Source organism: Armigeres subalbatus, chromosome 2 (assembly GCF_024139115.2).
Source record: "Armigeres subalbatus isolate Guangzhou_Male chromosome 2, GZ_Asu_2, whole genome shotgun sequence".
Classification (NCBI taxonomy): domain Eukaryota; kingdom Metazoa; phylum Arthropoda; class Insecta; order Diptera; family Culicidae; genus Armigeres; species Armigeres subalbatus.
Window position 1 is genome coordinate 448533705 of NC_085140.1, and position 18290 is coordinate 448551994.

General features: G+C 43.2%; 1 protein-coding gene and 1 pseudogene across 1 annotated transcript in view; one reads left to right on the forward strand and one right to left on the reverse strand.

The window, feature by feature from the left end:
* Positions 1-2385: 2385 nt before the first annotated feature.
* Positions 2386-5204, reverse strand: LOC134210432 (protein tumorous imaginal discs, mitochondrial-like; annotated as a pseudogene).
* A 504-nt stretch (positions 5205-5708) lies between these two features.
* The window catches only part of LOC134210433 (uncharacterized), a 121989-nt gene continuing 109407 nt past the window's right edge, over positions 5709-18290 (forward strand). The window contains exon 1 of the mRNA XM_062686478.1: positions 5709-6761. The gene's annotated coding sequence lies outside the window, so the exon portion shown is untranslated. The remainder of the gene's footprint in view (positions 6762-18290) is intronic.

Genomic DNA, 18290 nt, shown 5'->3' on the forward strand with positions numbered 1-18290 from the left:
TGGAGGAATTCCTGGAGGAATTCCTGGAGGAATTCCTGGAGGAATTCCTGGAGGAACTTCCGGAGGAATTCCTGGAGGAACTTCCGGAGGAATTCCTGGAGGAACTTCCTGGAGAAACTTCCGGAGGAACTTCCGGAGGAATTCCTGGTAAAACTTCCGGAGGAATTCCTGGAGGAACTTCCGGAGGAATTCTTGGAGGAACTTCCGGATGAATTCCTGGAGGAACTTCCGGAAGAACTTCTGTAGGAATTTCCAGAGGAACTCTTGGAGGAATTTCCGAAGGATTTCCTAAAGGAATTTCCGAAGGAAGTTTTGGAAAAACTTTCGACAGAATATTGAGGAACATCCGGTGGAATTCCTGGAGGAATTCGTGGAGGAGCTTTCGGAGGAATTCCTGGTGGAACTCCATGCGGAATTTCTTGAGGAACTCTTAGAGGATCTGCTGGAGGAATTCGTGGAGGAACTACCGAAGGAATTTTTGCAGGAGCTTCTGAAGGAATTTCTGAAGAAACTTAAGGAATTCCTGGAGGAGCTTCTGGGGAAATTCATGGAGGAACTTCCAGAGGCATTTTTGGAAGAACTTATGGAGGAATTCCTGGAACAATTTCTGGAGCCACTTCCGAAGAAACTTCCGAAAGAAGCGCTGGAGGAACTCCGAAGGAATTTGTGAACTTTTTGGAGGATTTTCCGGAGGAATTCCTAGACAAACTTCCTAGGGAATTCTTTAAGGAACTTCCGAAGAAATTTCTGGAGCATCTTCATGCAGGAACTTCCAAAGGAATTCCTGGAGGTTTCTCCAGAGAAATATCCGGAGCGATTTCAGCAAAAACTTCCGAAACAATTTCTTGATGAACTTCCGGTGCAATTCCTGAAGGAACTTTCGAAGGGATTTGTGATGGATCTTCTGGAGAAATTGGTGATGGAGCTTCCTTATTGGAATTATGTACAATACTTTTGAGCCTCTGCAGTTCCTGCAGGAACTTCCGGCGGTTCAAGACATCAAAAAATAGTATTCCTACTGTTCTGATCGAGGTTCTGATATATTTAAAGCAGTCACTGAATCAATTAGAATTAATTTAAAAGTTTATTTAAATAATTGAAATTAAATCGTCTCTAGAAATAATTAAAATCATCTTTGAAAAAATCAGAATTCCTTTAAAACTTGAAACGTTATATAAAATCTGTCCGGCAAATCCGCATGCATTGCGTTTTGCAACTGCGGCAATGATGCGGAATTTTTTTAGTACAAACCGTCGACAAACCGCTTTCCGTTGCCGTTCCTATGCCGCACTCCATTGCGTTTCCCCCTTAACACCGGTCAATGATAAGGGCTAGGGACAAAGAGTCGAAAGTAAAAAGGTCGAAAAAAAAAGGTCGAAAGACAGGGACAGAAGTTTGAAAGGACAAAAGGTCGAAAGGGACAAAAGGTCAATCAAGTACAAGTTGATAACCAGTTGGGTGTATTCCAAAGTAATTGGTGAAATGGATTTAACTTCAGCAGAAGTGTTAAATATTCATCTCATCAATCTCAACCAATTCGACATATTGTCCTTTTCAACCATTTGTCTCTTTGACCTTTTGTCCTGTTGACTTTTTGCCTTTCGATCTTTTGTCTTTCGACCTTTTTACTTTCGACTCTTTGTCCCTAACTCTTGTCATTGACCGGTGTTATATTCACTATGCTGCTTTAAGTGAGCAACAACAACAACAATTTTAGTAAGCACAAAAAAGCTGAATGTCCGTTATACAAAATTACCCTCCTTTTTTGACCCTGTTCAAATATATGCCAAATGTCCTTTATCCTTTATGCCGTTATACGAAATGGCCTTTATGCAAAATGTCCCGCTTCCACCGTCGATAAAAACCTATTAAAGAGCTCGTTTATTGGAACTACTTTATACGCCATTAAACATACTAACACAATTCTACTTTAAGTAGCCTACACGCTCATTTGAATCAACTCAAAAGTGAGTCAAATTTGACTCACTTTGGAAAAAAGTGGAACAGCTCACTTTTGAGTAACCGTATGTTTACTCACTTATGAGTATAGGAGCATTATGTCAAAATTAGAGTAAGACCTACTCACTTTTTCGCCACCCAAAGTGAGTAGATCTTACTCACTTTTGAAAATGATAGATGCATTTCGATTGATAATGAAATGACATTTTATTAAAAAAAAAGAAGCTATCCGCTTCGCTTACTTCATTTAATAATTTATTATTTGTCTTGAAATATAGTACATTTCTGTTTCTGGTTCCTAGATCAGTTACTAATCTAACACATCATTGTAAAAGCATATCAATTTCCAGTGGCAGAAAAAATCGTCGAATGTTTTCTTCTAAAGTTGTTTGACGAAGAACTAGACGGGCCTGATCCAAAGGAGGACTAACCATCAGTCGCAAAAGTGACGCCCATGCTTTGGCCGGGGGTATCTTCCAATTCTGCCTATAAATAAGAGCCGAGGATAAATAATAACACAATTAAAACATCTAGCAAAACCAAACACTATTACCTGTATCAGAGCTTACTGTTTGTTCAGTATGATCTGGACCTGGATTTCCAACTGAACGTAATCGTCGCCGGTGCCAGTTATTGACCCGTTTAAGACCCTTGCCATGGAGACATATGCGGGTGTGTTACGATGTGTCAGTGTCCAAGACCACCTGGATGGTTTGATTTTCGTAGACGCCCTGCACCCGCATACAGCACAGAGGATCGCTTGTGAGAGGAAAATGGTTGCCTCGGTGTGCACATCGGAACCGTGTCGGCAGAAGTAACGACACTTCTATACGCTGTGAATAAAAAATTAAAATAAGGATAATTTCATAACGCATTACAATGGCGACAGCGCATTATTTTTGTTCCTTTAACCATCTAATGATGACAAACTCATTATTGTATTGCAATTTTTTTCGGTTGCTTTTACCAACTTAATCCACAGTTGGAAAATAGCACGTAACGAGCCTAGTTCTTAGCAACTTACTTGAATGTAATGAAGAGATCCTTTTTTCAACCGTCTGTCCATCCTCAACGCCGGTCGGCACTAGGACGGATACCCGCTTTCGATGAACTGTCCACCGTCTTCAGGTGCACTCCATATTTAATATCTTAATATGCAATCACGGTCGCTTACAATGCCGACAGGTGAAACGCAATGGTCCGGAAGATAGTCTCCATTGCAGTACTGGCACTTGCTTGTCTTGCGCGTTTGCATCATGATGCGGTACATTTATATTCGTATATTTATATTTATTATATTAGGGCATATATTCATGAAACCGCGGGCCGCTTGGGCAAAGGTCGAGTTCCTGGGTGCCATCAAAGCCATAATTGGAGAATCGAATCCGGCCTTGAATCCTCCGTCGTCGAAAAATCAATGAAACAACTCCGGATCGATCGAGTTACGGAACTACCAGTTCTGCAAGAATCCTTGCGGACCATGCCCAGCCAGATCACCATTGTGTTTGCTCACAACATCAATTTTACAACGAAACTCAAAATCTTTATAATAATATGATAACCTTTTAATGGAAAATTTTCAAACTGTTTGACGGTTTGAAAACATTTACGCAAAAGTGAGTAATTCTTTGAACTCTGAAAAGTGAGTGAAAATTGACTCACTTAATAAATATAATGTTACTCACTTTTTGACATTTCCATCAAAATACTAAAGTGAGTCATTTCGACTCACTTTTGCGTAGATTCAAATGAGCGTGTAAAACTTTAAAGTAGTTTAATCATATTTAATTCCTAATTACATTATAAGCTTAGCTGGTTTTGAAGGCAATTCGAAAATAAATGCGAGGTTCTCTGACAGATATGATAGAGACAGGTATTTCCAGATAAGGTTCCATACCTGGTAAAGGCCGCAACCCAATTATAGAACCTAATGTAATTCACCGTCCGTCAGCGACATAGCCAAGGGCGGTTTTTAGTGATAAAACCGCACTGATCCAATTGTTTACATGTGTAATGTAATCATGTAAAAAATCGATCCAATCCTTTCTTACTTGGAATTCAAGGGATTAACGAGTAAGGACTTCTATTCACAATCTGTAAACTCTTTGAGCATTTTTGGAAGGTGCATGCTTATCTACTTTCAGCTGGTAAATGCTTGAAACTTATTAGATGGTATTAGATGGATAATACGAAAATCCTTGATAATAAAAACTCAAGAGAATAAAAAAAACATATGGTTATTGATAACTAGTTGAACCCGTCTAACTTTGCTCGGATTTTTTGCATTCAAACTGTCAATAGTTGGGTTCATTGCAGTGCCACATTCTAAATCGACTTCATTGCGAGTTTGATTGTTTTCTCCACAATACACCAGACCAAGATGCATACACCACTAGGTGTTCCAATCTGCCAAATTCACGATTCAGCCATCTTGGATTTTAGTATGGGAGAGCCAGCCGGTTTGTTTATGTTTTGCACCGAAAATGAATTTTTCACCCCCGCCTTCTTCTCGTCCATAAACTGAGCACATTGAAACACCTAGCTGTGTATTCATCTTGCACCAGACCGTCGGATTTTGATGATTATCCGGCTTACCATTAATTAGTAACTGAGAAAACGCTAAAAGAATACTAACTTGAAAAGCACACAAAGTTCCAGTAGGCACTATAGATAGTAGAATCTATAGATGAGCGAAAGCATAGCTGAGTCGATTTTTTTGCCCGTGCACACGCACATATGACGTCACAGCCCTTAACGTTTCCATTGAAATCGTGACGTCATGCTCGTTTGGAGACACGTTTGACAGTTCGTTTGGATACAGAGGATTTATCTTCGCTCATCTATATATTCCACTATCTATAGTAGGCACGTACCACATGCACGACGTCTCTCTTTCTTACTTTCAATAAAAATAATGAGAATTCCATAAAAATAAACACATGAGCCGTGTCAACGACAATCAGTTTTTAAATCCCATTAGCAGCCTATCATCAATCAGCACGAGCCCAAAACCCACCATCTATCCGCGAAAATCCTCCCCGATTTACGGGATGCTGATATCTACACCCCTACGTCAGGTGGTGCCGGTTGTTCATCCCGATTTGCGGTTTTCCATAATTCACACTCGAGGCATCAGAATCCACCCTCACTGAATCATACCACCAACCAACCCGACCAGCGCGTATCGTAGGCAGGCTGCCACGCAACATTCCATTCCATCCCACGCGGCCTTTACGACAGCTCATTCACCTCACCGCCCGACCTGGTCAAGTGAGGAGACTGAATTTCGGAATGGCCAGACGACGCGTCGTCTAAACAATCCGCTCCGCGAGGAGGGGAGGTTTACTATTAATGTGGGTGGGTGGATGAACACGAGGGATGCCGGTTGCTATGACTCACTTTCACTCCGAGGTAATACCGCGCTTACTACGATGATGGTTCTGGCGCCAGTTTTTCATGAATGATCAAACGGGACGAAGAGTGAACTGTGCCATGGGGTAGGGGACTTTCCTTCGCGCTTTTTAGGGGAAGGAAATTTCACCACGGGCGATGCCAGGATCAGGGATGAATACGTTCGAGGGGTGGCATGAACCATCGAGTGGGCGAATGCGCAGCCTTCACCCGAAGATGGGAGAATTGGGATGTATGCCAGTTGCTAAACTTTGGGGGCGAAGGTGTAGGGCACTTCCTGGCACGAATAGGACTTCAGTCAGGATCAGACTTCGGTGAGGATAAGTTTGGAAGCCGCGTGTCCGCGTTCCGTCGAACAGATTGCGACAAGTGGTGCGTTTCATTCAGCTGTATTTTGTTTCACTATAGAGGTGCCGTGAGAGCGGAAAGCGTGAATGAGGGTGTGGTGACAGGAGGAAAATTGTATTTATATTTTTTCCTTTGCTTTTTCTTGGGTCTCCCTCGCTCGCTGCCGGTCGGTGGCGCCTTGTATCGTCGTGTCACGCGCGTGTCTCACGTCCCCAAGCCTCCCCCAGGAGCGGCCGGAGAACTGGTTAAGGACTGGCAGTGCGTACGTGTTCTAACTGCAAAATTCGGCTGTGGATTCTTTTTCGTGCTGCCTTTCGGTCGCTCGACGTGCGGACAGATGACGCGTTCCGTGATCGAAAACGAATTGTCTGAATGAAGAAGGTGATTCAAAAGCGTCATCAATTTTTCGCACCAAAACACGTGTCGTAGAACGGAAACGGTGTGTGGTGCCCCGAGGATAACCCTCCCAGACGGATTACTCGTTCTGAATTTTCCCAGCTGAAAGATCTTCCCGGTGTTGCCTGCATCGCCTGACACAAGGATTACCAGTGGATTTTTTTTTACCTGAGTGGGGAGTTCAGTGATGATTGGCTGGTGAGAAATGAACGTGGATGCCAAACGAAAATAGCACTTGGCGTGTGGAAATTTTATAGCCTTTGGCGAAAAGCGAAACGAAGATGATTCATGCTTAGTGATTGTAATTTGTGACAAATTTTGGAATAACAAGTTTTACGGTGATATCATAGCCTGCAAAGTGAACCAACAGCAACTTTTCATCAGACAAAGGATTACCGAATGGGATTACACGATTGGAGAATTAATTTAGCAAGTGAAAGCTGACCTCACCATCCGCAACGAGTCGGTAGTTAGTGAGGGGTGAACGAAGTGAACCCATGGAGTAGAATCAATCTGAGGATTACCAGCAGGATTAGAAGATTCTATGTAGTGAAAGTGTGAAAAATGATCTAGTGGCTTGAAGTGATGCACAGTTGAATAAATTATTCTGTGAATAATTCATATCCGAAAAAGAGGTATAAGTGATTGTAAATGCCGATTTGCGTATAACAATAAGAAGTTTCTGCTGAGATGTTTACTTTTCGTCTTATAATATTTCGAATTTTACAAATTCAATTCCATTCTGAGGATATGTTCCACCCCACAAAGAAGTTGCACTGGATTCTCGTTTGTTGTGCATCGTATCTTTTCCAGCTCAATGGACGGAAAAGCACTTTCTTCGCTGCAACTGTTGTTCTTTGACTCAATAGCCAGTCTTGAATTGGTATTCCAGAACGGAATTGTGTGTAGAGTGGTAAAATGTCTGTCCATGAAAGTTTGTTCGAGATGAAAGCGATAGTCACTATGCCATGATGCACCGATGGCTGGAGGAGGTACTTTGGAAACTTCGACTCTATCTAATAATGACACTGCTCTGAAAGGATTTTGAAAGGTTATTGTCTTTCCGGCTGTTTGGTTTAATAATGTTAAGTGAAGGTGCTCACAGATGAACCCAGTCCACTTTCTGGAATTAAGTTTCTGCGTTGCTGTTCAATGAAATGAAAATTTCAAGAGCAGCTGCATTTCTTGTCGAAAAGCTATTCCATCCTGCAAATTACGTTTCTTTTTCTCCAGTTTTGATGGTCAAGCACAGGTGGTCTCGTGCAACCTTCGCTCTATCAGAGTGTATCTTTAGAAGACCATTTGAGCTTTGAGTAGTTTTCCGCAGTTCAACAAGATCGAAATATTCAACCTTTTAATTTATTATGTTCATATATTTGATACATTTTCGTGGAAAACATGCGAACTATGCGTTTCCTCTGATATGTCATCAATTAGATGAAGAGTTCCTCTGGTTTACTGAATGTGAATCAATCTATATAAGCTATATAACTATATAACCCGACAACTTGACTCTCAGGCTTTATGTACAAATTACGTAGAACAAAAAAGCAGGATTTTGAAACCTTGTGTAGAAAATATTTATCCTGAAATAGTCATCGAAAATGTAAAAGCAAAGTATTGATAATGAATTAGGGGGAATGAGGGCTCTGGCAGCTTTTGTTCTATTATTGTCAGGGGAGTTTTTGTTGACCAAATTTTATGAAATTTGGCCACAATATTTTTTGACATGCAAGGAATGTTTAGGTCTAATTTGAGCATACTTAGTTATAGAAAACTCCCTGACAATAATAGAATAAAACCTGCCGAAGCCGTCATTCCCCTAATAGAATAAATAAAGTTATAGAATTTCAAGTAAAAAATGATAAACACTGTTAAAATATATAAAATTCAATCGCAGTAGGCAGGTGAAGTTTTAGCATGCCGAGCGAAGTAAATGTGCACAGATTTGAAATTCAATCACAGTGGGCTGAGATGGGATGTCAGCAATGCTCAGCATTGATCTCGCGAGGGTGTCAAATTCTCAGTGTTCGTTTCTTAGACCGGAAATACGCAAGTTTCACGCTAAAATTACCCCTATTTAAAAAAATTTGAGTAAACAGTTGCATGAATATCCATTTCTGAAGAGATTCTAGTTTAGCAAACAATAATACAACAGATATCCATTCGCAAAGGAGGCTTGAAAGGAGGCTTCCGAGCCTCTTGAAAGGAGGCTTCCGAGCCTCTTGAAAGGAGGCTTCCAAGCCTCTTGGAAGGAGGCTTCCGAGCCTCTTGGAAGGAGGCTTCCGAGCCTCTTGAAAGGAGGCTTCCGAGCCTCTTGAAAGGAGGCTTCCGAGCCTCTTGAAAGGAGGCTTCCGAGCCTCTTGAAAGGAGGCTTCAGAGCCTCTTGGAAGGAGGCTTGCCGGCCTCATGAAAGGAGGCTTGAGCCTTTTGGAAGGAGGCTTCCAGGCCTCTTGGAAGGAGGCTTCCGAGCCTCTTGGAAGGAGGCTTCCGAGCCTCTTGGAAGGAGGCTTCCTGAGCCTCTTGGAAGGAGGCTTCGAGCCTCTTGGAAGGAGGCTTCCTCTTGGAAGGAGGCTTCCGAGCCTCTTGGAAGGAGGCTTCCGAGCCTCTTGAAAGGAGGCTTCCGAGCCTCTTGGAAGGAGGCTTCCGAGCCTCTTGGAAGGAGGCTTCCGAGCCTCTTGAAAGGAGGCTTCCAAGCCACTTGAAAGGAAGATTCCAAGCCACTTGGAAGGAGGATTCCAAACCTCTTGAAAAGAGGCTTCCAATCATCTTGTATGGAGGATTCCTAGCCTCTTGGAAGGAGGCTTCCTCTTGGAAGGAGGCTTCCGAGCCTCTTGGAAGGAGGCTTCCGAGCCTCTTGGAAGGAGGCTTCCGAGCCTCTTGGAAGGAGGCTTCCGAGCCTCTTGGAAAGAGGCTTCCGAGCCTCTTGAAAGGAGGCTTCCGAGCCTCTTGAAAGGAGGCTTCCGAGCCTCTTGAAAGGAGGCTTCCTAGCCTCTTGAAAGGAGGCTTCTGAGCCTCTTGAAAGGAGGCTTTGAGCCTCTTGAAAGGAGGCTTCCGAGCCTCTTGAAAGGAGGCTTCTGAGGCCCTCTTGAAAGGAGGCTTCTGAGCCTCTTGAAAGGAGGCTTCCAGGCCTCTTGAAAGGAGGCTTCTGAGCCTCTTGAAAGGAGGCTTCCTGAGCCTCTTGAAAGGAGGCTTCCGGGCCTCTTGAAAGGAGGCTTCCAGAGCCTCTTGAAAGGAAGCTTCCGAGGCCTCTTGAAAGGAGGCTTCCGAGCCTCTTGAAAGGAGGCTTCCGAGCCTCTTGAAAGGAGGCTTCCGGGCCTCTTGAAAGGAGGCTTCCGAGCCTCTTGAAAGGAGGCTTCCGAGCCTCTTGAAGGAGGCTTCCGAGCCTCTTGAAAGGAGGCTTCCGAGCCTCTTGAAAGGAGGCTTCAAAGCCTCTTGAAAGGAGGCTTCCGAGCCTCTTGAAAGGAGGCTTCCGAGCCTCTTGAATTGCAATTTTATTTGAATATGCTTTAGAATCAAATTGAATTATAGCTCAGATTTGAATAGTTGAATAGTAAAATGATTTCAAAAGATTCAAAATTTTGCATGCCACGAACCTCGATCCTAACCAAAGGATAGAGGACACACCATTCCCCGCTCGGTGAACCGGAAAGGTACGCGAAGCCGGGTCGCTTGGTTACGTGTGCCTCTATTTGGCGGAGCCGATCGTCCCGGGGAATCCAGGCCAAGTGCCACAACACTCTCTCCGATCGAAATCGGAAGCTTCCGTTCCAGCCGCCACTCACTCCGCACCTTTAGATCGGCCATATCACACACGGGTCATCTCCATCGCTGCGCGCCAAATCGCAGTACGGACCCGCCGGTGACCGCCATCGTGTTACCGCCATCTTCGAAGTAATCGTCGCCATCATCGAGACAACGATAGCCTCATCGTTCCCGCCAGCACCGAATCATCAAAATCCTGCGCAGGTACGTGAGGAGCTTTTTCTTACATGGCCAATGGCCATGTTTGCTCTTTTCCATTCCGTACGTTAAATACGCGTCCAATGCGAATGAATGATATAAAATATAGTGTTTTGATTGAATTCTTTAATTGGTTGAATTACGTTACGTTTAACGCCAGTTGGCAAATAAAGCATACTCGCTAATCAAATTAAGTTCTAGTTTCGTTTCCTTACTCGAATGAGTGAACATTCCTTATGCCTTCCCTAAAATTCGTACGAATAAAGAGTCATAGTTAGTACATGCGTTACGAAATTGATTACGAGTATTCCGCGAACCGTTCGAGAATTTCCCTAGGCGAAAAGGTCTCCAAAAGTCGGGCAAATCGAACACGACCGGTGGTCTCTCTTTGAGAGTGGCGCTGAAGCCACCGTTTAGCAAATCCTCGTGAACATTCCCCGAACGGTTACAACTTCTCACTGTGAAAAGTGAGGTGAGTGAAATGCGAAGTAATGAGGATGAGTGAAAAGTGCAAGACGGAATGTATCACTTCTCAGTCATCATTTCTAAATTCTCATTTATTAATTCTCAGTCCCATTTTTCACAGTGAGAAATAAGTAGGGAGAAATGAGACGTCTCAGTTCTCACTTCTCAGTAGGAATTTCTCCATTCTCTCTTCTTACTTCCAATTTCTTACTTCCCATTACTCACAAGTCAAATGAAAAGTGAAAAGCGAGAAGCGAGAAAGATGAATGATAAGTGAAACGTCAAATAGAATTTTCGATCAAAACCTTTTCGAATAAACGATATTTCCGCTCGAATGACATTTTCGGCCAAATGACATTTCCAACCAAATTTCTTTCGGCCAGTTTGGTTTCAGGCAAATGGTTTGGTCAGCCAAATTATATATTTTGGCCTAGTAATTGAATAGTGGTTGGCGTTCCTGTTCGTTTTTGTCTAACGACCTTAATAGTTTTGGTATTTGCTTACCCTCTACAGTCAAAAATAGATAGCGGATGTTGTTGACTGTTGGTTGTGTTGGGTATTCTGTTTGTCTTCAGGAATATTACCCTGGTTATCTAAGTTTCTTGATTCTATCATCTACCGATAGTATGGTAGGGAGTAATACTGGAGTTTTCGGCCTTCGCCTTCTCGTCTCGGCCTTCTCGGCCTTCCATTTTCGGCCTTCCCGCAGTTTTCAATGTCCATTTCGCTTTTTTGAAAAGTGGTTTCTTTCGATAGGTTGGCAAATGGTTTTTTGATCGATAGCCGTGGTTCTCAACCTAGGGTACTTAATAAAGATTAAAAAATAAACTGGGGTAGATGTAACTCTGGGGGCACCATCGCTGGCCGCAGGGGGTACCTCGAACAAAGGTGCATAATGGCGGATGTATAACATTTCCAATAAACGCATACTGAGAAATTTTAGATAGTTGTGTAATTTTTTATTCCAATACTTTGAATTGTACATAATATGCGCGACCAATAAATCAAAACATATTGAATCCTGCTACTATAACCAACACAATGTATGAAGGGCAGTGGGACAAAACGAAGAGTGTTTCTGGAACGGAGGCTCCATTTGAGAGGCATGACACATTTTCCCTAGAGCTAAATACAGTCAAACCTCCATGAGTCGATGTTCTGACTCGATATCGACTCATGGAAGCAAATTAGGCCATATAAAAAAATATTTTCTGGGTTACTATGAGGGTCCTTATAATAGCTTTTAAAAGATTAGCTATTCCTCATCTCGAAGTTTCAATAAGTCGATGGTCCCATCAATATCGACTCAAGAAGGTTTGACTGTAGCTTCGTTGGAAGAGGCTCGGAAGCATCCTATCAAGAAGCTCGGAAGCCTCCTTTCAAGAGGCTGGGAAGCCTCCTTTCAAGAGGCTGGGAAGCCTCCTTTCAAGAGGCTGGGAAGCCTCCTTTCAAGAGGCTGGGAAGCCTCCTTTCAAGAGGCTCGGAAGCCTCCTTTCAAGAGGCTCGGAAGCCTCCTTTCAAGAGGCTCGGAAGCCTCCTTTCAAGAGGCTCGGAAGCCTCCTTTCAAGAGGCTCGGAAGCCTCCTTTCAAGAGGCCCCAAAGCCTCCTTTCAAGAGGCTCAGAGCCTCCTTCAAGAGGCCTCAGAGCCTCCTTTCAAGAGGCTCAGAAGCCTCCTTTCAAGAGGCTCAGAGCCTCCTTTCAAGAGGCTCAGAAGCCTCCTTTCAAGAGGCCTGGAAGCCTCCTTTCAAGAGGCCTCGGAAGCCTCCTTTCAAGAGGCTCAGGAAGCCTCCTTTCAAGAGGCTCAGAGCCTCCTTTCAAGAGAGCTCAGGAAGCCTCCTTTCAAGAGGCCTCAGAAGCCTCCTTTCAAGAGGCCTCAGAAGCCTCCTTTCAAGAGCTCAGAGCCTCCTTTCAAGAGGCTCAAGCCCTCCTTTCAAGAGGCTCAGAAGCCTCCTTTCAAGAGGCTCAGAAGCCTCCTTTCAAGAGGCTCAAGCCTCCTTTCAAGAGGCTCAAGCCTCCTTTCAAGAGGCTCAGAAGCCTCCTTTCAAGAAGGCTCCAAGCCTCCTTTCAAGAGGCTCAAGCCTCCTTTCAAGAGGCTCGGAAGCCTCCTTTCAAGAGGCTCGGAAGCCTCCTTTCAAGAGGCTCGGAAGCCTCCTTTCAAGAGGCTCGGAAGCCTCCTTTCAAGGAGCCTTTCCGAGCCTCTTGAAAGGAGGCTTCAAAGCCTCCAGGCTATCGTTGTCTCGATGATGGCGACGATTACTTCGAAGATGGCGGTAACACGATGGCGGTCACCGGCGGGTCCGTACTGCGATTTGGCGCGCAGCGATGGAGATGACCCGTGTGTGATATGGCCGATCTAAAGGTGCGGAGTGAGTGGCGGCTGGAACGGAAGCTTCCGATTTCGATCGGAGAGAGTGTTGTGGCACTTGGCCTGGATTCCCCGGGACGATCGGCTCCGCCAAATAGAGGCACACGTAACCAAGCGACCCGGCTTCGCGTACCTTTCCGGTTCACCGAGCGGGGAATGGTGTGTCCTCTATCCTTTGGTTAGGATCGAGGTTCGTGGCGTGCAATTTACGACACGCAGAAAGACGAACCTACACTCTCTAAACACCGATCCGAAAATGTAACGGAATGGACCTTTCCGTCGGCAGTTAACGACCGACGTGGAATATTCGCTACGATTGACTAGCGACCTCACTCACCTCCGTTTGGCTACTTGAGGCAGGCCTTCGCTGGGCACACGGGTCGGACGGTCCTCGGACGGTCAACGGAAGAAAGCGTGGTGAAGTACCACGAACGGAAACTCGATGAGATGATGAATGCCGCCAATTAGCGACAGAAAATCCGCAGGGCGGTGCGTGTCCAACACGAAATTTCATTATTTTAAGAATTGCTCATCTTAATTAAATTTAATTACTTTTTTTTCGTATTAATTCACTATAATAAAATTATCTGAGCAGAAAACGCAATCGATTGGACCTCGGTCCACTAAGCTAGGAAGAAAAACACAGAACATTTAACACCACTTATTTTTTTAAACTCACTCACTAAATTTACCTTCAAATTAAACTAAAATTACTCAAGCAAAATCTTAAACTCTCAAGAACTGAACGTAAGTATTTTATTCGCGCACTTCTGCTCTCCAGCCGATTCGTAGACGAAATGAGCGAGTCTGAGTCGTACTTGCGCCAAGAAATTTTGAATCTTTTGAAATCATTTTACTATTCAACTATTCAAATCTGAGCTATCATTCAATTTGATTCTAAAGCATATTCAAATAAAATTGCGCCAACCGATTAGCATGGCGATCGGAGGCATGGCGCCTGTTTGCCGCCTATTTGCAGCTCATATGCGTGCCATAATGAGTTGAGCTTTTATAACAAATACTATAAACTTGAAATTGATACAGGAACGAACAGATTTTACGAACGCAAACGAAACACGACACACGATCATAAATTAAAACAAAATTCAAAATTTATTTTTGTTTTAACGGTTCTAATCGAATATTTTTATTTAAATTTCAATCGAAATAAACGTAAAACGTTACAAAGTGAGGAATGAAGAATGAGAAGCTAGACGTCTCATTTCTCACTCCTCATTTTTTCCTTCTCACTTTTCACTGTGAAAGAGGGGATGCGAAGTATGAAATGACCGGCCACATGACTTGTTCTGTCAAATGATATTTTCAGCCGTTTGACCCAATCGACTAAATGACATTTTCGGCCAAATGATTTTTCCGGCCAAACGGCCTTCTCGGCTAAATGATCTATTCGGCCATATGCTGCTTTCGGCCAAATCGGTTTTCGGCTTAGCAACCTTTTCTACCAAACGTCCAATTCGGTTAAATGGAATTCGGCTAGGTGAATTTTGGCCAAACGTGCCATTCGGTCAAATGAATTTCGGCCGACTTAGTTTCCGCCAAACAACCCTTTCCTGCAAAACCATTTTATTGAACTATCGGATATCTTAAATTTCTTGAGTATTAGTCATGTGAGTAGTGTAGTCACCCCAGAATGTATGGTCTTGCTAGATTGAATAAACAAACCATTTAATCGAGAATCCAAAAAGAACGTCACATTTATGGAGAGAAAGGGTTTTGGAGTAGAGTAACGATCCATACAAAGACTAGATAATTATTACAACAACAAAATGACGAAGGGGGGGATGTACCCTAATAAAGTACATACTACATAAATTGATTTTTTTTTATTCGTGTATATTTATTTGGTAGTCACTCTGTGTTCTTAACCGCTACTGTGCCGTGATCTACTGTGGTACTCTGCTGTACAGAGTCCACACAGAATCTATTTTTAGATGTCCATAATTCGTTATTGTTGTCGTTACCAGTCCATATCATCGTGAGTCCATTGTGTTCATTTGTCCATGTGGTGAATCCAGTGATCGTTGCTTTGTTCGGTTGCCATTAATCGAAGAACGTTGGAGGAATGCCTCCGAGAAGAACAGTTTTGTCAGTCGTCATCAGGCAGCCGTTTCGGTGAGGCGCGTTCCCCAAAACGCCACCGTACGGACTGCGCTTCTGTCAACTGACAAGGGTTTGGTGGAGGGGCTGGGAATCGAACCCATGACCATTCGCTTATGAGGCGAACGTGTAGCCAACTACGCTACGGGACCCCCTATAAATTGATTTTGGCACACTAAATTGCATTCGATGGGCAACAACTAAATTTGAATGCAATCAGCCATTGTAGTCAAAAGTTATGACAAAAAGAAATTCTCTACTGTATACGATGGATTCGTTCCAAAACTCCGCACTGCACCTTGAGGTGTGAAAATCAATACCCTGCAAATGACCATTTAATTGAATCCAATTAAAATGTTTAACTGGTTGATCGGTATGCGCTTCCTCTTCTCGGGAAAACTCCCGACCCGAAACCCATCAGTACCGGAAAAACACCCCGGGGGCAGGAAAACAATTTCTATCCCAAATAATTTCACTAATTAATTGCACCACTGAAAAAGCGGTTGCTACCTACGTTTGATCTTCTGCTGCTCCCGTTTGGGGTTTCGACGACGCAGATGTGCGTCGCACCTTCCGGCGTTTTCCACAACCGAAATTATCCCATTTCGTCCGTATCCCTGGAGAGTGCGGGAGAGGGTCGGCTTCGGGCCAGATAGCGCATCACGGACGGTGGTTGGGGGGTAAATGGGATTCAGGTCGATGATCTCATGGATGCCTTTTTTGCCACGCCGCTGGGATTTATTTTGGGAGGATTTTTTTCCTGACGAGCAACGATTTTTCATTCCAAATTTGACAAACAACTTCTCCCCGGTAGGTAGGTACTAGAGTGGGGCGCAATTGTATGGAAAAACGAAAATTTCGTCCGATCAAGTGAGATCAAGGTTTTTCTGAATCATTTTGGGACCCCAATCAACTGTGCAAAATATGGACTCGATTGGTTGCGACCTCGCATGCCGCATCGCGTTTTAAATTTACATGGAGATTAGTATGGGAAAACGTACTTTTTTACATTTTTGCTATTAGCGGCTTCAATTTATCATCAATCACGTGACTCAATACGTTAGCATATAGTCTGGAAGATGCCGAAAGACTTTGCCGAAGAAGGTACATAGCTGGAAGGTCTACAAAAAATGTTATTACGTTTCGAAAATTGATTGTTCAAACCATATGCGAGAAATCAATGTTTCTGCCAGCACTACCGCACGACCTATGGTTATCGAAGGGCAACACCCATATTCCTTCTTGTCGGATTTTTTTTCTTTGTGAAATGATTCCGGATAGCTCCCATTAGCTCTAACGCCCTATAAGATCAATTATTTTAAAATAACTTTCAGTTAAATTATTGGTCTACGGAGTTCGGCAGTGCTGGCAGAATAAACGATTTTTTGCATATGGTTTGAACATTCAATCTTCGAAGCGTTATAACTTTTTTCGTAGACGTTCCAGCAACGTGCCTTCTTCAGCAAAGTTTTTCTCCATCCTTTGGGTTATACTTTAACGCAATGTGCCACTTGGTTTACGGTGAAGTGAAACCTGTAGTAGTAGAAATGCAAAATTATACGTTCTCCCATACTAATTTCCATACAAACTTCAAACGCGATGCGGAAAGCGAGGAAGCAACCTATCGGTCCCAAATTCTGCACAGTTGTTCAGGACCCAGAATGGCTTCGAAAAACCATTGATTTGAAAAAATGACCATGACGCCCCACTCTAGTAGGTACAGATATGCAGACAAATCTTCAAACGCTTGGCAAATAAGTAAAGCAAACTTTAATCTAAATCGTTGTTGGACCGAAGCAAATCTGGGTCAAACACTCGAAAGTAAAGCTCGGTGATGAATTGCTCGGCATGTCTCCGTTTCGCGCCAAGATGAATTGGTCGCAGTCAGCAGAGATGCATCCTGAACAGAACATGAGCCAAGAGCGCGCCTTGGTGTTCTAAGTTTTGAACACTGAACACAGTTCAGTGTGCACTGGGTTGGTACGCAAGCAACACGATAATGGTAACTAAGATTCCTTAGATTTGGAACTATGCAAAAACATACGATTCCTATCCGTTAGATGCCCACGTGTTCCATTACTAGCCGAAAAATGAGTAGCATGCCGTCGCTTGAGTTTGTTTTCCTAGGATACAAGTTGCTAAGTTAGGTCAGTGCTCTTGAACAGTGTGCAGTGTTCAGAACTTTTTGAACACGAACACGCGTTCTCGTGTTCAGATGCATCTCTGGCAGTCAGGGAAGGGAACGAAGGAAATATTACGAAATCCAAAGAAAATGGTAAACGAAAACAAAATTCTGTTTGCGGAAAATTTCATCTTCTATTCGATAAGTTTCGATGACGGCGCGCGGGTTGCGCCCATTTCATTTATCTTCTTCAGCCGCGGGAGGGTTGTCGTGTTTGGTTATTTATTGGAATTGTATGCGGCTTTCTGGGTTGACAATATCGGGATCGGTTGGGTCCTACTATGAGGTTTTTGGAAAATGCTAACATTTTTATCGGTATTTGGATTGCAAGCCAGTGGCCCATATTGACGGGCCAATTACGGAATGTCAATTGACGGATATTTATGACTCGATCGGGTGTGGAGTTGGAAAATTTACAACGATTCAAATAGATAGATGGTTCAAGTTTTTCAGTTAACGGCCTGTTTTCCTCAGGACATTATCATTCAAAGCTCGTTTGTTTGAGTTCGGATGGAAAATCGCAAGCTGTAGCGATAATGAACTGATTCGGGAGGAAAAAAATCCTTTTAGACAGCTTCAATTGGGCATAGTTTCGGTGCTGGTGATGCTTTTGAACTCGTTTTTTTTCACAACTGTGCGTAAAAAAATAATGACACATTATCATCATAGCTTGTCAGTGGGGCTCTTTCTCAGATGTTTATTTTTCCGCCTTTGGATAAGGTTGCAATAAACCTGTTTTCAAGGCTTATTATAATTGAGAGAGGTTTATGACTTTCGTACATCGTTGTCGATTATCAATTCTAGACCAACATTTGAAAAGGGCGTAACAACCTTTTTTTTCCTTCTGATTCTTCGTCTACATATATAGCTATATATGAGAACAAATAATCATCTTCTTCTATATAGTAAAAATGAGTTGGTCTGTGTTCATATCCGCATAACTCAAAAACGGCTGGATGGATTTTCTTCATTCCTTCTGCAAATCGGTTCGTTATCGTTTCCGACGGGTTTATATGATATTTCCTAATGCAAAAATCATGAGTAAAGTTAAGTAAATCGTGAAAAACTAAAATGAAGATTTGT